We start from the raw sequence: 20,859 nt of genomic DNA on the forward strand, positions 1-20,859 counted from the left end.
ATTAGGTATATATTACTTTTTTTTTTTATTGGATTATGTCACAATGTGTTTATGGATGAATTTTTTATGTATATCGTAGTTTTTCACAATATTGTATGGTTTTAATATGATGGAATATGTATTTTATTAACTTAACCACTTAAGGACCACAGGTTTATACCCCCTAGTGACCAGGCCCTTTTTTACAAATCGGCACTTCACAAATTTAACGGTTTATTGCTCGGTCATGCAACTTGGCACCCAAATTAATTTTATCTCCTTTTCTTCTCACAAATACAGCTTTCTTTTGGTGGTATTTGATTGCTGTTGAGATTTTTTGTTTTTCTGATATTAATAAAAATAGACCGCAATTTTCTCAAAAAAAGTGTATTTTTTACTTTTTCTGGTTAAATTGTTCAAATATAATTAAATTTCTATACAAGTTTGTGTCAGAATTTATTGTGCTACATGTCTTTGATAAAAAAAAATCCAATAAGTGCATATTTATTGGTTTGCGCAAAAGTTATAGCGTTTACAAACTATGGTACAAAAATGTGAATTTCCACATTTTGAAGCAGCTCTGACTTTCTGAGCACCTGTCATGTTTCTTGAGGTGCTAGAATGCCAGGATAGTATAAATACCCCCCAAATGACCCCATTTTAGAAATAAGACACCCCAAAGTATTCGCGGAGGGGCATGGTGAGTTTATGTATGATTTAATTTTTTTTCACAAGTTAGCGGAAAATTACACTTTCTGAGGAAAAAAAAAAAATAATAAAGTTTCCATTTCTGCTAACTTCTGGCAAAAAATAAATAAATCTCCCACGGACTCACTATGCCCCTCAGTGAATACCTTGGGGTGTCTACTTTCCGAAATGGGGTCATTTGTGGGGTGTGTTTACTGTTCTGGCATTTTGGGCGGGGCTAAATTGTGAGCAACCCTGTAAAGCCTAAAGGTACTTGTTGGACTTTCGGCCCCTTTACGCACCTAGGCTGCAAAAAAGTGTCACACTTTTGGAACGAAGACACCCCAAGGTATTCCGTGAGGGGTATGGTGAGTTCATGTAAGATTTTATTTTTTTGTCACAAGTTAGTGGAATATGAGACTTTGTAAGAAAAAAAAAAATAAAAATCAATTTCCGCTAACTTGTGCCAAAAAAAAAAATCTTCTATGAACTCGCCATGCCCCTCACGGAATACCTTGGGGTCTCTTCTTTCCAAAATGGGGTCACTTGTGGGGTAGTTATACTGCCCTGGCATTTTAGGGGACCTAAAGCGTGAGAAGTAGTTTGGAATTCAAATGCGTAAAAATGCCCTGTGAAATCCTAAAGGTACTCATTGGAATTTGGGCCCCTTTGTGCACCTAGGCTGCAAAAAAGTGTCACACATGTGGTATCGCCGTACTCAGAAGAAGTAGGGCAATGTGTTTTGGGGTGTATTTTAACATATACCCATACTGTGTGTGAGAAATATTTCTGTGAATGACAACTCTTTCCATTTTTTTTATACAAAGTTGTCAATTTACAGAGATATTTCTCTCACCCAGCATGGGTATATGTAAAAATACACCCCAAAACACATTGCCCTACTTCTCCTGAGTACGGCGATACCACATGAGTGACACTTTTTGCAGCCAAGATGCGCAAAGGGGCCAATGAGTACCTTTTAGGAGGGCATTTTTAAGCATTTGGATTCCAGACTTCTTCTCACGCTTTAGGGCCCCTAAATACCCCACATGTGACCCTATTTTGGAAAGAAGACACCCCAAGGTATTCGGTGAGGGGCATGGCGAGTTCATAGAAGATTTTTTTTTTTTGGCACAAGTTAGCGGAAATTGATTGTTTTTTGTTTTTTCTCACAAAGTCTCCCTTTCCGCTAACTTGTGACAAAAAGTTCAATGTTTCATGGACTCAATATGCCCCTCAGCGAATACCTTGGGGTGTCTTCTTTCCAAAATGGAGTCATTTGTGGGGTGTTTGTACTGCCCTGGCATTTGAGGGTCTCCGCAATCATTACATGTATGGCCAGCATTAGGAGTTTCTGCTATTCTCCTTATATTGAGCATACGGGTAATGAGATTTTTTTTTCCCGTTCAGCCTCTGGGCTGAAAGAAAAAATGAACGGCACAGATTTCTTCATTCGCATCGATCAATGTGGATGAAAAAATCTCTGCCAAAAAATGTTCAAAAAAAAAAAAGAGGGGAAAGGACATAGGAGTGCTTGTGAAGTAAAGCTGCAATCGCTAATAAAGATCCAAAAAGCTTAAAAGTGATCTTTATAGCGCCGCAGCGATTTTACAGTGTTTTTGCAGTGATCAGAAAAAATAAAATTCTGTCACTGCGGTGGGGCGGACTGAACGCAAGTGTGCGCACAAGATCAGGCGTGATCGGGCGAACACTGCGTTTTTTGTAGAGCCTAAGGTGACCCTAATGTACTGATATAGATCTGATTGCGATCAGTCTTGATCACTTACAGATACTATATAGTACTAGTGCTGATTAGCGACAGCGATGACGCTAATCAGCGACTAATCAGTGACTGCGGTGCGGTGGGCTGGGCGCTAACTACCTAACAAGTAGCTAACTAATTGGCGGTGATAAGGGACCCTTAGGCCCCATTCACACGTCCGCAATTCTGTTCCGCATTTTGCGGAACGGAATTGCGGACCCATTCATTTCTATGGGGACAGACTTTGTCCCGCTCTGATCCGGAATTGCGGATCTGCACTTCCGGATCTGCACTTCCGTTCCACAAAAATATAGAACATGTCCTATTCTTGTCCGCAATTGCGGACAAGAAAAGGCATTTTCTATATAGTTCTGCCAATGTGCGGATCCACAAAATGCGGAAAGCACATTGCCGGTGTCCGTGTTTTGCGGATCCGTGGATCCGCAAAACACATACGGACGTCTGAATGGAGCCTTACAGGGGGGTGATCAATGACAGGGGGGTGATCAGGGAGTCTATATGGGGTGATCAGGGGTTAATAAGTGACAGGGGGGGGGGGTGTAGTGTAGTGTGGTGCTACTTACAGAGCTGCCTGTGTCCTCTGGTGGTCGATCCAAGCAAAAGGGACCACCAGAGGACCAGGTAGCAGGTATATCAGACGCTGTTAACAAAACAGCGTCTAATATACCTTTCTGATGCGATTTTTTAAACATCTACAGCCTGCCAGCGAATGATCAGCGCTGGCAGGCTGTAGTTTAACTTCAGAGCTGTGCGCCGCTGTAAATCTCGGGTCTCACGAAATGACGCAAATAGGCGTCGCTGAGACCTGAGAGCGCTGCCGTCCGGACGCCTGTCGGCGTTACCGTGGCAGCAAGCGGTTAATGAGCAATCAAGAAGTGTAATCATGTAATTGGATTTGTTTGGTATTGCTGGGTATATATATTTCTCACTTTGCTTTGGTTTTTTGCTTGAAAAAGGCTCTATTGTTGAGCCGAAACGTCGCTGTACCACATGGGTGAATAAAGTTTTTATTTTATTTTTGGGATTTTTGGAGTGCTGTCCTACTTTTGTCCGTTCATAATCTCACCCACATATACCCAGTACAGTATCATATACATAATCTCACCCACATATACCCAGTGCACTATCATATACATAATATCACCTACATATACCCAGCACAGCATCATATACATAATCTCACCCACATATAGCCAGTATAGCATCATATATATAATCTCACCCACATATAGCCAGTATAGCATCATATATATAATCTCACCCACATATACCCAGTACAGAATCATATACAAAATCTCACCTACATATACCAAGCACAGCATCATATACATAATCTCACTCACATATACCCAATGCAGCCCCCTATACACCATCTCACCTTCATACGTTTAGTACAGCATCATATACATAATCTCACCCACATATAGCCAGTATAGCATCATATATATAATCTCACCCACATATAGCCAGTATAGCATCATATATATAATCTCACCCACATATACCCAGTACAGAATCATATACAAAATCTCACCTACATATACCAAGCACAGCATCATATACATCATCTCACTCACATATACCCAATGCAGCCCCCTATACACCATCTCACCTTCATACGTTTAGTACAGCATCATATACATAATCTCACCCACATATACCCAGTATAGCATAATATACATAATCTCACCCACAAATATCCAGTACAACATCATATATAAAATCTCACCCACATATACCCAGTACAGGATAATACACATAATCTCACCTACAAATACCTAGCTCAGCATCATATACATCATCTCACCTACATATACACAGTATAGCATCATATACATAATCTCACCCACATACTGTATATCCAGTCCAGGATCATATACATAATCTCACTTACATATACCCAGTACAGTATCATATACATAATCTAACCCACATACTGTATATCCAGTAAAGGATCATATACATAATCTCACATATACCCAGCTCAGCATCATATACATAATCGCACCCACATATACCCAGTATTGAGCATGTACAAGTGATGCTGTTGACTCTAGTCTTGAAACCGTGTTGTAAATCGGTTTTTCATGTCTTTTTTTTTTAAATAAGCTTTAAATAAAGACAGTACAGGATCATATACATCATCTCACCCACATATATCCAGTACAGCATCATATACATAATGTCACCTACATATACCCAGTGCAGCATCATATACATAATCTCACCCACATACTATATACCCAGTACAGGATCATATACATCATCTCACCCACATATATCCAGTACAGCATCATATACATAATGTCACCTACATATACCCAGTGCAGCATCATATACATAATCTCACCCACATACTGTATACCCAGTACAGGATCATATACATCATTTTACCCACATACATTTACTACAGCATCATATACATAATCTCACCCATATATACCCAGTACAGGAACATATACATAATCTCACCCTCATATACCCAGTACAGCATCATATACATAATCTCACCCACATATACCCAGTACAGGGTCATATACATAATCTCACCCACATATATCCAGTACAGCATCATATACATAATTTCACCCACATACTGTATACCCAGTACAGGATCACATACATAATCTCACCCACATATACTTAGTACAGGGTCATAAACATAATCTCTCCCACATATACCCAGTACAGCATCATATACATAATCTCACCCACATATACCCAGTATAGAATCATATACATAATCTCACCCACATATACCCAGTACAGGATCATATACACCATCTCACCCACATATACCCAGTACAGCATCATATACATAATCTTACCTACATATACTCAGTATAGAATCATATACATAATCTCACCCACATATACCCAGTACAGCATCATATACATAATCTTACCTACATATACTCAGTACAGGGTCATATACATAATCTCACCCACATATACCCAGTACAGTATCATTTACATAATCTTACCTACATATATCCAGTACAGTATCATATACATAATCTCACCTACATACTGTATACCCAGCCAGCATCATATACATCATCTCACCCACATATACCCAGTATAGCATCATATACATAATCTCACCCACATATACCTAGTACATCATCTCACCCACATATACCCAGTATAGCATCATATACATAATCTCACCCACATACTGTATACCCAGTACAGGATCATATACATAATCTCACCCACATATCGTATACCCAGCACAGCATTATATATATATCATCTCACCCACATATACCCAGTATAGCATCATATACATAATCTCACCCACACACGGTATACCCAGTACAGGATCATATACATAATCTCACCCACATATCGTATACCCAGCACAGCATTATATATATCATCTCACCCACATATACCCAGTACAGCATCATATAAATAATCTCACCCACATATACCCAGTACAGGGTCATATACATAATCTCACCCACATATATCCAGTACAGCATCATATACATAATTTCACCCACATACTGTATACCCAGTACAGGATCACATACATAATCTCACCCACATATACTTAGTACAGGGTCATAAACATAATCTCTCCCACATATACCCAGTACAGCATCATATACATAATCTCACCCACATATACCCAGTATAGAATCATATACATAATCTCACCCACATATACCCAGTACAGGATCATATACACCATCTCACCCACATATACCCAGTACAGCATCATATACATAATCTTACCTACATATACTCAGTATAGAATCATATACATAATCTCACCCACATATACCCAGTACAGCATCATATACATAATCTTACCTACATATACTCAGTACAGGGTCATATACATAATCTCACCCACATATACCCAGTACAGTATCATTTACATAATCTTACCTACATATATCCAGTACAGTATCATATACATAATCTCACCTACATACTGTATACCCAGCCAGCATCATATACATCATCTCACCCACATATACCCAGTATAGCATCATATACATAATCTCACCCACATATACCTAGTACATCATCTCACCCACATATACCCAGTATAGCATCATATACATAATCTCACCCACATACTGTATACCCAGTACAGGATCATATACATAATCTCACCCACATATCGTATACCCAGCACAGCATTATATATATATCATCTCACCCACATATACCCAGTATAGCATCATATACATCATCTCACCCACATATACCCAGTATAGCATCATATACATAATCTCACCCACATATACCTAGTACATCATCTCACCCACATATACCCAGTATAGCATCATATACATAATCTCACCCACATATATCCAGTACAGCATCATATACATAATCTCACCCACATACACCCAGTACAGTATCAAATACATAATCTTTGCCACATATATCCAGTACAGGATCATATACATAATCTCACCCACATATACCCAGCACAGCATCATATACATAATCTCACCCACATATACCCAGTATAGCATCATATGCATCATCTCATCCACATATACCCAGTGCACCATCATATGCATAATCTCACCTACATATACCCAGCTCAGCATCATATACATAATCTCACCCACATATACCCAGTATAGCATCATATATATAATCTCACCCACATATACCTAGTACATCATCTCACCCACATATACCCAGTATAGCATCATATACATAATCTCACCCACATATACCCAGTATAGCATCATATACATAATCTCACCCACATACTGTATACCCAGTACAGGATAATATACATAATCTCACCCACATATCGTATACCCAGCACAGCATTATATATATCATCTCACCCACATATACCTAGTATAGCATCATATACATCATCTCACCCACATATACATAGTACATCATCTCACCCACATATACCCAGTATAGCATCATATACATAATCTCACCCACATATATCCAGTACAGCATCATATACATAATCTCACCCACATACACCCAGTACAGTATCAAATACATAATCTTTGCCACATATATCCAGTACAGGATCATATACATAATCTCACCCACATATACCCAGCACAGCATCATATACATAATCTCACCCACATATACCCAGTATAGCATCATATGCATCATCTCATCCACATATACCCAGTGCACCATCATATACATAATCTCACCTACATATACCCAGCTCAGCATCATATACATAATCTCTCCCACATATACCCAGTACAGGATCATAGACATAATCTCACCCACATACTGTATACCCAGCACAGCATTATATATATCATCTCACCCACATATACCCAGTATAGCATCATATACATAATCTCACCCACATATACCTAGTACATCATCTCACCCACATATACCCAGTATAGCATCATATACATAATCTCACCCACATACTGTATACCCAGTACAGGATCATATACATAATCTCACCCACATATCGTATACCCAGCACAGCATTATATATATATCATCTCACCCACATATACCCAGTATAGCATCATATACATAATCTCACCCACATATATCCAGTACAGCATCATATACATAATCTCACCCACATACACCCAGTACAGTATCAAATACATAATCTTTGCCACATATATCCAGTACAGGATCATATACATAATCTCACCCACTTATACCCAGCACAGTATCATATACATAATCTCACCCACATATACCCAGTATAGCATCATATGCATCATCTCATCCACATATACCCAGCTCAGCATCATATACATAATCTCTCCCACATATACCCAGTACAGGATCATAGACATAATCTCACCCACATACTGTATACCCAGCACAGCATTATATATATCATCTCACCCACATATACCCAGTATAGCATCATATACATAATCTCACCCACATATACCCAGTACAGGATCATATACATAATCTCACCCACATATCGTATACCCAGCACAGCATTATATATATATCATCTCACCCACATATACCCAGTATAGCATCATATACATAATCTCACCCACATATATCCAGTACAGCATCATATACATAATCTCACCCACATACACCCAGTACAGTATCAAATACATAATCTTTGCCACATATATCCAGTACAGGATCATATACATAATCTCACCCACATATACCCAGCACAGTATCATATACATAATCTCACCCACATATACCCAGTATAGCATCATATGCATCATCTCATCCACATATACCCAGCTCAGCATCATATACATAATCTCTCCCACATATACCCAGTACAGGATCATAGACATAATCTCACCCACATACTGTATACCCAGCACAGCATTATATATATCATCTCACCCACATATACCCAGTATAGCATCATATACATAATCTCTCCCACATATACCCAGTACAGGATCATAGACATAATCTCACCCACATACTGTATACCCAGCACAGCATTATATATATCATCTCACCCACATATACCCAGTATAGCATCATATACATAATCTCACCCACATATACCCAGCACAGCATCATATACATAATATCACCCACATATACCCAGTACAGCATCATATACATAATCTCACCCACGTATACCCAGTACAAGATCATATACATAATCTCACCCATATATACCCAGCACAGCATCATATACATAATCTCACCCACTTACTGTATACCCAGTACAGGATCATATACATCATTTTACCCACATATACCCAGTATAGCATCATATACATAATCTCACCCACTTACTGTATACCCAGTACAGGATTATATACACCATCTCACCCACATATGCACAGCATCATACACATAATCTCACCCACGTATACCCAGTGCACCATCATAAACATCTCACCCACATATACCCAGTACAGCATCATATACATAATCTCACCCACGTATACCCAGTACAGCATTATATACATAATCTCACTCACATACATACTGTATACCCAGTACAGCATCATAAACATCTCACCCACATATACCCAGTACAGCATCATATACATAATCTCACCCACATATGGGCACGTACCAGTCCTCTGATGCTGGCACATAATAACTTGCACCCAGTATTAATAGTTCATTGCACACATCCCCCAGTGCCACACTGCACCCCATCTCATTGCTCTCACAGCCCCCTCACCTTCACCCTCTGCCCCCCTCACCCATCCCCATGTGCATCCCTCCCTGCTCAGCCTGCATCCCCTACACAGTCAGCCATTGCCGTATTGTGTGGAGTATCGGCGCACCGCCTGATTGACAGCCTATATCCATAGAAACAGAGCAGGCAGAGACACTCCATTCGAGCAGCCTGGCGGGGTGACGAGTGTCTGCCATACACGGCGCTGGGGATAATGCAATAGAGGATTTTGTCCATGCATGTGAGATCATTCAGTCACCTTATTCCATCGGAAGGGTGATGAGGATCTGGAGGGGGAGACTATTACCCCTGCTCACGTGTTGCAGTGTGCTCTGAGCATCCTGCCAGAAGGGGGTCCACAGCCCAGCACTGACTGATCAGGCATCTGGTAGCCTTTTTCTCTTTGCTGGTTGTATTTTTCTACATGCTTTCTACATTGTAACTATTTGGATCCTGTGTGTTGCCTCCTGGTGGCTGAGGATCCCCTGTGATCTGTTGGATCTCTTCATTCTCTTGGGGGTGGTAAGTGACAATCTGCAATGTACAATGGGTCTGTGGGTTGCATATCTGTACATGACTTGTGCAACTTTGGGGTGGGGGGTTATGGAGGACTCCTGATCTGTGGGTGGTATTGAGGATGATACATCAGGTGTTGCATGCAGAATATAATGTCTTGCCTATGGATTCCTATGGGGAAGGTTAGCTTTATAATAAGCATATAGACAGATATATGTCATACATAATATTTGCCTATGTATATTCCAACATCATCCCCACTTTGCATGTGTATCTAAGGGGATGGGAGGGGGTAGAGTGAATGCCACTAGGGATCTGTTCACTGTGAAGTAGGATATGGAGGCCTAATCTCCTATACATAAGGGATGTACCCTACCCCCTGTATATTATATAATAATGGATAATATCATCAGCCTGATTGGCACTTCCTTCGCTGTAATGCTTTCCAGCAGCACATTCTTTCAGATATAAGGGGGCGATGATGTGAATATCACAAATCCATTAGGACTCAGGCCTGATAGATCCAGCAGAAGGAATCAGAATGCACATGAAGAATATTCAATTATTTGGAAGTGGACATCATATCCCATTAGGTTAGCTTCTCACCTATTAGAAGATGCAGCCAGCATTAGGTAGATGGGCTGAGATGTCTTCATTATAAAGTGTAATAGGAAGGAGGTTGGATGCTGTCTGCACCATCTGGATATCAGTGATGGCTTCATATTCTTCTCATTTAGGATGTTGGAATTGCCCTGTGAGGGTCACAGACTTGTAGGACCCAAAGTATTAGAGACTTCTCACTCCCAACTTTCATCCAAGATGAGAAACTACTAGTAACCTTGTTGATAGATGATAGCACTGCATAAAGATATAGCACCAACATATTCCATAGCACTGTTCACAGATTATAACCCTTCACCTCACTGACTGTTCTCGCAGTCTAGGCTCCCTGTCTCCTAAGCACCCACTTAGCACAACTTAAAGAAGTCAGTAACTTAACCAGTATTTTTAGGGTGTAGGAGGAAATGTGTAGGAATTCCACGCTGACATGGTGAGAACATGGAGACTCCATGACAATGTTGGATGAAATCTAGTGATGTAGGGGAACTTCGCTAACCACTGAGCCTTCAATGTCATGTCAAGTCAATCTTTCAATTTAAAGGGGTAGTCCAGTCAGAAGTAGTTATTACCTCTCTAGTGCCAAATTGATGGGGGTCTGACAACTAGAAACCCCACCAATTGTTGACCTGGACACCCTGGTTCTTCCCAGCTAGGAGGAGATTGAATGGAGCAGTATTTTAGCTTGTCTCCTACTGTTCCACTGAAATTCTGTAGCACCGATGGAAAGGGCAACCAATAGGTGATAACTGCTTCTGTATGGAATACCCCTTTAATGTTTACACACCAAGACGTCTTCAGGACTGGTTCATTTCCTTACATATAGATCATTATTATTTGTTCATGACTCAGCCCATTATATGGCATAACAATATGATACATAGCCTAACGAATGCCAATTATTTTTGTAGCTTTTCTAATTTGTATGGACTGATTATTATTAAAGGGGTAGAAAACCCATATTTCAATTAAGTAGTAGGAAATTCTGAGATAATAGAGGTGGATTCTCAGAAATGTAACTTGGGCCCCAAAGCAAAATCATTAACAGGCCCCCCCCCCCCCCACACACACACACCTATCATGCTTCACTTAAAGTAGCCGTCTCCTATGGGACCTTATGTTCCCCCTCGGGCTCCTGGGCCCATGTGCATCTGCACTCTCTGCACTCTCTATAGTTAGGTCCTAGGGATTCTCCGTACAGGGCTCTCATCTACTAGCCAGAAAATAAAGTAGCTACAAAGAGTGTCTCTCGCTCTGGCGGACTCAATATGTCCATTTATTACACCAACAACCCATTGATTTCAATGAGAACGGTGTAATTCTTCTTTCCCTGTTGTGGTGCTACAGTAATTGAACATTTGCTGCCAGTTTAAAATCATTGGGGCAAATTATTGTCAATGGGGCATTTTAACAAAAAGGGATTGTCCAAAGCAAACCACCTATTTATTGGGTGAAATCATTAAAATAAACGTTTTAGCGCAAATCTCGAGTAATTAAAACATATTTGGTAGTATAAACCACATTCCAAACCCAACACGATTAATGCCAGCTAGTATTAATGCCCAGTATATGAAACCTAAAGAAATGTCACTCAAAGTTTCCCTCACCAAAGGTCTTTATGATATATAGCTACTGCTATAGCAATAACCAGTTTGCTTAGTGGGTTAGTGAGTCTGCTCTGCTGTTCCTGTATCTACCCTAGATTTAATGAAGGATGGCTGTGCAAGTATACCCATCTTTCCACTGGAGACCCGCCACCCCATTTTTGGGGATTAATGGGGCTCCAACAGGTCATACCCTCACTGATAAGACATTTTTTGCTATATCTAAGAAATATGCATTAAAGGGATTCTCCAGGATTTAACAATTGATGACCTATCATTAGGATAGGTCATCAATATCAGATCGGTCGGTGGTCCGACACCCTGCACTTTAGGAGTGTTTAGGAGTATCTCCAGCGCATTCACTACACATCTCCATCTATTGTGTAGTCAACGGAGTTGGTTACTTCGGCGCTGATCCCATTGCCGGAACTATTCCTAAACAGCTGATTGGCGGGATGTATAGGTCAGACCCTTCTGATATTAACGACCTATCGTAGGGATAGGTTATCTATTGTTACCTCCTGGAGAAGAAGAGAGTTGGAGAAATTCCACATTCCAGTAGTATGGACCAGCAGCCTCTCCTTCCTCTACTCCAAAGTATAGTTGGTGCATATAATACTAGGTCTAGGATGGAGACCAAGTGGTGCCCCCTATTGGCTGTTGCTAGGCAGCGGCTCTAATTTATTCTTCTCCTGCTAGTAGAGGGTTGAAGTTATTCCATAAGGGTTCTAAATTACTCCCTGCTGAGTAACTGCAATGTAAGCCTCCAATTTTCTGTGGAGTTTTCCTATTTTAACACGTGGTTAATATGAAGCAGGTCAAACGCACAAGTGCTGATATAAAAAAGTGCTAGTTGTAAGCTTGTGTTCATGGTATATTAAAGCCTTTTACCATAGGGCTTGGATCATAAAATGATCATCAAACTGATCTGCTGCTTGAAGCCCCCAAAAACCAAGAAAAAGGGGCTGCTCCAAATCTTGTCTACAGGCTTGTCTTCATTCTCTTACATATGTATGATCTGCAATACTGAACACATCCCATAGACAAGAGTGGAAAAAATATTATGTATTCCCCCTTTAAATTGAAGCTACTTTGCAGAATATGTTGGCCAACAGCTCAATTACCAGTTCTGAAATGTAATGTTATGAGAATCTCTATAGAAGCAACCTGATAACCTCCGGGGCTAAATTATATTCTCCACACCACAGACTGTCACATAATTATCAGTAGTCCCCCTCCATGATGAACATATGCCGAACTAGAGTTTATGGATAACCCCTTTAATAATTGGAAATCTAGTTAAAGAGGTTATCCAACCCCTATAATGCCCCCAAAATGCCCGGGCACCACATACAGGTTATACTTACCCTGCACCCTGGCACAACCATCGCTCCTGATGCCCGCACGGCCACGGGTGCATCTCGTGGGTGACGTAAGGTAGGCTCGTTCCCGTCGCGGCCTTTTAATGGAGCGACGTGGGTGCCGGGGAGTGGGGTAAGTATAAACTGAATGTGGTGCCCGGGGATTTTATGGGGGGCATTATAGGTGTTGGATAACCCCTTTAAAGGAAATGTGTCACCAAAAATGTTTTCTGCCAGTTAAAACCAGACAGTAACACATATCCTTTTTTTCTAATCTGTTTTTATTTGCTGATTGTAGATTTTTTAATTTTATTTCCTGAACATGATTATGGGGGCGGCCATCTTGCGTGAGCTGTTCTTAACAGCATTCACACAGCATTAAAAAAAATTGCTTTACGGCAAACCCATGGGCCATAGACACGATTGTTGGGAGATGACCCCATTGAATTCTAGGCATGCTCTGTGACCTGTGCAGAGGTCATTGTACAAGGAAAGAATAGATACGCTTTGACAATCACCTATTGTGAATGGTGGATCCTGTCTTATCTGTCATTCTAAGGGTACTTTCACACTAGCGTTTTTCTTCTCCGGCACTGAGTTCCATCAAAAGGGCTCAATACCGGAAAATAACTGATCAGTTTTATCCTAATGTATTCTGAATAGAGAGTAATCAGGCATCAGGATGTCTTCAGTTCAGTCGTTTTGACTGATCAGGCAAAAGATAAAACCGTAGCATGCTACAGTTTTATCCCCGGCGAAAAAAACTGAAGATTTGCCTGAATGCCAGATCCGGTATTTTTTTCCATAGGAATGTATTAGTGCCGGATCCGTTATTTAAAATACCAGAATGCCGCATACATGCGCAGACCGAAAAAAAAAAGGTGAAAAAAATAAATGCCCGATCCGTTTTGCCGGATGACACCGTAAAGACGGAACCGGCATCTCAATACATTTTTTTGACTGATCAGGCATTTTTAAGACTGATCAGGATCCTGCTCAGTCTTACTAATGCCATCAGTCCGGCGACGGAACTGCTCCGCAAGTGTGAAAGTAGCCTTATCCTGCCTGTAATGATATCACCTCTGTGTATAGATGAGCAGGTAACTACAGTAAAGTGATCTGTACGGACCAAGAAGTGGCCAGTGCGAAAACTGCTTTGTTTAAATATAGATATTGACATGGAAAATAAAAAATAACATCATCAAAAATTCTTTCAAAATGTGTTAAACATAAAAACATGATTTAAAGGGATTCTGTCACCAGGTTCCACCCCCTCCAGATAAAAATATGGTTATGTTCGGGGAGCTTTCACGATTCCTAATGTGGTCTTATAAATGTAATCTGTAGGCTCATTTTGCTAAAAAAAACGCTATTACTAACCTGTCATTCAACAAAATAAGGTGCCCAAGGGGATGTAAATGGATCCAAGCTGCCGCCCACACCCGCCGCCGTTCGTGCCCAGCTCCGCCTTTCCCGACCTCAGCGCCGCCTCATAATCCTGTGTGACGCCTCCGGCTCTCCCTCCCTCCCCCCTCCTTCTGCTCTAACATCTCGCGCGTGCGCACAGGGCTCTGCCAGTGTGCAGGTCATCGAGATGTTGAGCGAAGTGCCGGCGCATGCGCACTTCGCTCTATGAAGCCGAACTGAGAAGTCCGCACGGGCGCATCAGGCAGAGTCCTGTGCACATGCGTGAGATGTTAGAGCAGAAGGAGGGGGAGGGAGGGAAAGGCGGCGCTGGGCACGAACGGCAGCGGGTGCGGGCGGCAGCTTGGATCCATTTACATCCCCTTGGGCACCTTAGGCTACTTTCACACCTGCGTTAGGTGCAGATCCGTCTGGTATCTGCACAGACGGATCCGCACCTATAATGCAAACGCTTAGATCCGTTCAGAACGGATCCGTTTGCATTAGCATGACTAAAAAAAAAAAAAAAAAAGGGTTTTTTTTTTGTTCATGATAATGCAAACGGATCCGTTTTGACTTTACATTGAAAGTCAATGGGGGACGGATCCGTTTGAAAATTGAGCCATACTGTGTCAACTTCAAACGGATCCGTCCCCATTGACTTACATTGTAAGTCTGGACGGATCCGTTTGCCTCCGCACGGCCAGGCGGACACCTGAACGCTGCAAGCTGCGTTCGGGTGTCCGCCTGCTGAGCGGAGGACAAATGGTGCCAGACTGATGCATTCTGAGCGGATCCGCATCCATTCAGAATGCATTAGGGCTGGACGGATCCGTTTGGGGGCCGCTTGTGAGAGCCTTCAAACGGAGCTCACAAGCGGAGCCCCGAACGCTAGTGTGAAAGTAGCCTTATTTTGTTGAATGACAGGTTAGTAATAGCGTTTTTTTTAGCAAAATGAGCCTACAGATTACATTTATAAGCCCACATTAGGAATCGTGAAGACGCCCTGAACATAACCATATTTTTATCTGGAGGGGGTGAAACCTGGTGACAGAATCCCTTTAAACAATAGGTCATTTCCTGATGCCACATTCCTGTTAATGTATGGATGGCGAGGGTCTGCTAGAGCGGGCTCATGGAGGGGGACTGGCTTCCATATGTCTTTATAGAGCTGGGATGTAGGATTTCTATGCTTTGTCTTCTTTCAGTCTCTGTGTCATGCACAACCCCCTGCACTAGATAGAACAGCGTGTATCGATTGTCCCTGGAGTCCTTCAAGAAGTTGAGCTTACACTTTAGGGGGACACGAAGCATGCAATTAATCATATTTTGGTTGCCATCACTAGTTTCTAGGCTGCATTCTCATAGATATTGGTTCGATTTACAACATGGCTGCCCCCCCCCCCCCCCCCTCACCCGTAGACGATGGGCCACAAGTGCATTTTGGATAGAGGTCATAGGAGCTCAGAGCAAAGCGTGAAAGTGGCAGCAGCAAATCGGAAGCTTATTCCTGATCCAGTGATCCTATCACGACATTGTTTGAAAATGACCTTGAAATGAGCGTTTTCCCCATTGTCACACATCAACAATAGCAGAGCAGATAGTAGCCTGCCTGGGATTTTTCTCTTATTTATGTCACAATTGACGTTAATCATCTCCCTCAATCCATAGTAGCCAATAACTCATTGTCAACGAGTGTGGAGTAATTAGTTTGTTTCACCGCAATTGCGAAATGAGCAACCCTAATCAGCATTGCTCTCTTTGGGTCCCAGTTTTACGCTTACTCGAGGTTCATTTACTTTTACGCAGTATTCTGTGATTTATTGCCTCTATGATGTCTCCGTAGATTGACCTATATGTAGCAAACAAGCTGGGGCCGCCTCTCTATTTGTCTGCCGTGAAGCCTTTTATATGTGACATGAGAATGGAGTTAACCGTCTCTATCACCTCTAAATGACCTCTTTTGTTTAAGCACCAGAACGCCATTTCCATGCTCTGCACTTGAATTGTACTTCAGCGATGCTGCCAATTTTCATTTCATTTATCCCTGGTTGTATCTTATTTAGTGTACTACACAAAACATATGTTCCATCAATGCATTCTGTTCTTTTGGTTTATTATATATATCTATCTATGGACTGGTGTGCCTCGAGTGCATTTGCTTCTGTAGAGGGTTGGCGGGGGCATCAAACACCGGGATTATGTCCACAAAACCACACAGTTGTGTTAAAAAATGGCAAGTGCATTTTTAGGTTGTCTTTTTGCTGCTACAATGTATTCTGTTTTTCTCATACGGGACTCCAAATCCTCTGCATAAACAAACATAAAGATATTCTACAGTTTTCAAACCAGAACCTGGATCTGAATACTTTTGTAATTCCCTATAATAAAAAAAATTAAGTATTTAATAAAATCTATCTGTACAGCGCCACCTGCTGTTTGCTCTTTTTTTTTTTTTCTGTCCACCTCAGTGATATCTCTGAGATGGTCGCACTTGGTAATTTCCATCCTTCAAGTGCTGTCAGCCATATGCACAGTTGAAGCTGTGAGAGTAAGGCTGGGTTCAGACCTGAGCGTATTCGATATGCGCTTTTTACAGGCGTTTTTATCGGGCGTTTTTAATGGGCGGAAACAAGCAAACGCCCATTTAGGCGCGTTCCCGCTGAAGTCTATGGGCGGGAACGCGCGACAATACGCCCTGAGGCTGGGTTCACACTTGAGCGTTTTACAGCGCGTTCAAACGCGCTGTAAAACTCTCAACACATGAAAACCAATGCTTCCCTATGGCCCTGGTTCTCACTTGAGCGTTTTACAGCGCGTTTGAACGCGCTGAAAAACGCCCTACGCTCAAACAAGTTCTTGAGCTTCTTTGGGGCGTTTTGACGCGCGTTTGTGGCCATAGGACACTGCAGTCAATCACACAAACGCGCGTCGAACGCGCGTTTACTATTGCAAAAAACGCGCACAAAAACGTGCGTCAAAAACGCGCGTTAAACGCGCATATCAAATGCGCTCAAGTGTGAACCCAGCCTAAAGAAGCTCCTGTACTTCTTGAGGCGTAGGGAGTTTTACAGCGCGTTCGTACGCGCTGTAAAACGCTCAGGTAAGAACCATGCCCATAGGGAAACATTGGTTTTTGCCTGTTGAGCGTTTTACAGCGCGTAGGAACGCGCTGTAAAACGCTCAGGTCTGAACCCAGCCTTAGGCTGGGTTCAGACCTGAGCGTCTTTGATATGCGCGTTTAACGCGCGTTTTTGACGCGCGTTTTTGACGAGCGTTTTTTGCAATAGTAAACGCGCGTTTGACGCGCGTTTGTGTGATTGACTGCAATGTCCTATGGCCACAAACGCGCGTCAAAACGCCCCAAAGAAGCTCAAGTACTTGTTTGAGCGTAGGGCGTTTTACAGCGCGTTTTTCAGCGCTGTAAAACGCTCAAGTGAGAACCAGGGCCATAGGGAAGCATTGGTTTTCATGTGTTGAGCGTTTTACAGCGCGTTTGAACGCGCTGTAAAACGCTCAAATGTGAACCCAGCCTAAAACGCTCAAGTGTGAACCCAGCCTTAGGGCTCATGCACATGACCGTGTCCCATCCGGGCCTGTATTGCGGCCCGCAATCTGGAAGGTGCGGTGCGGAACAGAGGCACGGAGCCTCTATGCGAGTTACAACGCTGATTGTAGCTTGTTAGAAATAGATTGTCATGTATTATATGATATCTGATTTTCATTTTTTACTTTAATTAATCATAGGATAACCCCTTTAATGATAAAATGATGGCTGTCTGCACTCACCACTGGAGGGGGCTTACTGCTTATGATATTAAAGGGTTATCTCATCTCTGCCTTTCATTGCTGAGATTGGAACAACGTAAGTAAGTGCCTGCCAGGGGTGAGCAGTCATATGGATACTGCTTAGCTCTATTCACTGGTATGGGAATTACGGGGACTCAGGAACGCAGCAGGCTTGGATGTTTCTGTAACTCCAGCTACTCCTGGCCAGCACTTACTAATGTTATTCTGATCTAAGCCATGAAAGGCTGAAATGGGAATAACCCTTAAGGGGTTCTATGGGAACAGAAGATTAATACTTACCTGCTCCCCGCTGCTCCAGTTCTCCTTATGCCTCCTGCTTGTCCATGTTCCGGTCCCCTCTCTGTGCTTACATCCGCTGCAGCATAGTCACACGCACTGCTGCGATTAATGACTGGCTTCAGCGGTGACCTGCTGCTTGTGGCCATGTCACTGCTGATGCCAGTCTTTGGCTGTAGTGGAGCATGTTACCATGCCCTTACTCCAACAGATTTAAACATGGTGTGGGACCGGGAACGCGGACTTGCGGGGAGCAGGTAAGTATTAATCTTCGGTTTACGGAGGCAGGCTTAGGGCACTTGCTAAAAAGAAAAGAAAATTATTCCTGGAGAACCCTTTAAGACTAGGGCTACACGGTGACTTGTGGCTGTGCGACAGAGGAACGCAATATAACATTGCTAAAATCGTAACTAATGATGGTGAATGATCGTGCTGAAATCTAGCAGGTTTGGATTTCTTCCAGTTGAAGTGTCACAGTCATGGAGGCAAATGACACCACCTCCCTCTCAACCATATGTGATTAGATAAATAAAAACACTGACAACATATTTCTTGGTGGAATAGAAATGGCCGAAGTGCTTTATTAAGGGTAACCAAAATTAAAACCAATAAATAATTTAATAAATTAATTAATAATTAAAACCATCAACCATAACAATAAATACCAATTTCAAACTATCCATATAGACCAAGATCCACTCAGCATCAGCTGAGCGATACAGCCCCTCTAATAAAGCACAGCGACAGGTAGCACAAAAATTCAAGGGAGGGAGGGCGGGCGCTGTCCAGATCCGCGACGACTGCCTTGAGGTAGCGGCAACCTGGAAATATAAAGGGGACAAATTTCCCGCCTTGCAGGCAGGAACAAATCAGAGAGCTGGAAATCTCCCCCAGCAACCGGGTAGCAACCAATTAACAGCTCGGCTTCAGTTGCTATCCAGAAAATCAAACATAAACAGAACCAGCTGTAACCGGATTCATCTTCTTGAGGTAAATTCACCTGAAAAATAAGGCGGGAAGGGGAAGAAAAAGGGGGAGAAAGGGGGTAGAGAACACAAAATACCTAATAATTTTGCCATAAAATATGGGGTCATTGCCCCCATGTGTCCCCCAAGCTAAACGCTCTGGTGGGCCCTTACATTTGTGGGTCTCAATGTAACTACGTCCACTATTGTTAGTTGTGGTTTAGCAGCACAGCATTGCTTATGTCGCACGGCCACAAGTCCCTGTGTATGCCTAGCCTAAACAGTGCTTAGTATGCAGCTGCCCATGTGCTAGCTGTAGTTGAATATTTCATTATTTGTGCTAGTTTCTATACAAGACATTGCAAAATAATTTGGTGGAGTTAACTGGAGGGGGTGTGGCTAGCAACTTTTCAAAGTGCAAATATTAGCGCAAATCTCATTTTTGCAACATTTTCTGTCTTCAGCACAGTCCAAGATGCACCAGATTTATTAAAGAGGTTTTACGAGATTTTAATAATGATGACCTATCCTCTGGGTAGGTCATCAGTATTTGACCGGTGGGGGACTGACACCCGGGAACCCCGCCGATCAGCTCTTTGAGAAGGCATCAGCGCTCCACATGGCCTAGATGCAGTTCAACTCCATAGAAGTGAATGGTTACGACGAATGGGTCTCCCACGGTCCAAGCCACCAGAGAGGCCGGCGCTTGTTCTTACAGTGTGCAAGCACGAGCACT

At 42.1% G+C, this 20,859-nt stretch overlaps 1 protein-coding gene across 6 annotated transcripts in view; it reads left to right on the forward strand.

Moving 5' to 3' along the window:
* The first annotated feature begins 9,677 nt into the window (after positions 1-9,677).
* Positions 9,678-20,859, forward strand: part of ANKS1B (ankyrin repeat and sterile alpha motif domain containing 1B) — a 203,478-nt gene continuing 192,296 nt past the window's right edge. For 5 of the 6 annotated variants that reach the window (XM_040439672.1, XM_040439708.1, XM_040439698.1 and 2 more), the window contains exon 1: positions 9,678-10,091. The gene's annotated coding sequence lies outside the window, so the exon portion shown is untranslated. The remainder of the gene's footprint in view (positions 10,092-20,859) is intronic. The other variant, XM_040439680.1, reaches the window with a different exon arrangement.

This window comes from Bufo bufo, chromosome 1, assembly GCF_905171765.1.
Source record: "Bufo bufo chromosome 1, aBufBuf1.1, whole genome shotgun sequence".
Classification (NCBI taxonomy): domain Eukaryota; kingdom Metazoa; phylum Chordata; class Amphibia; order Anura; family Bufonidae; genus Bufo; species Bufo bufo.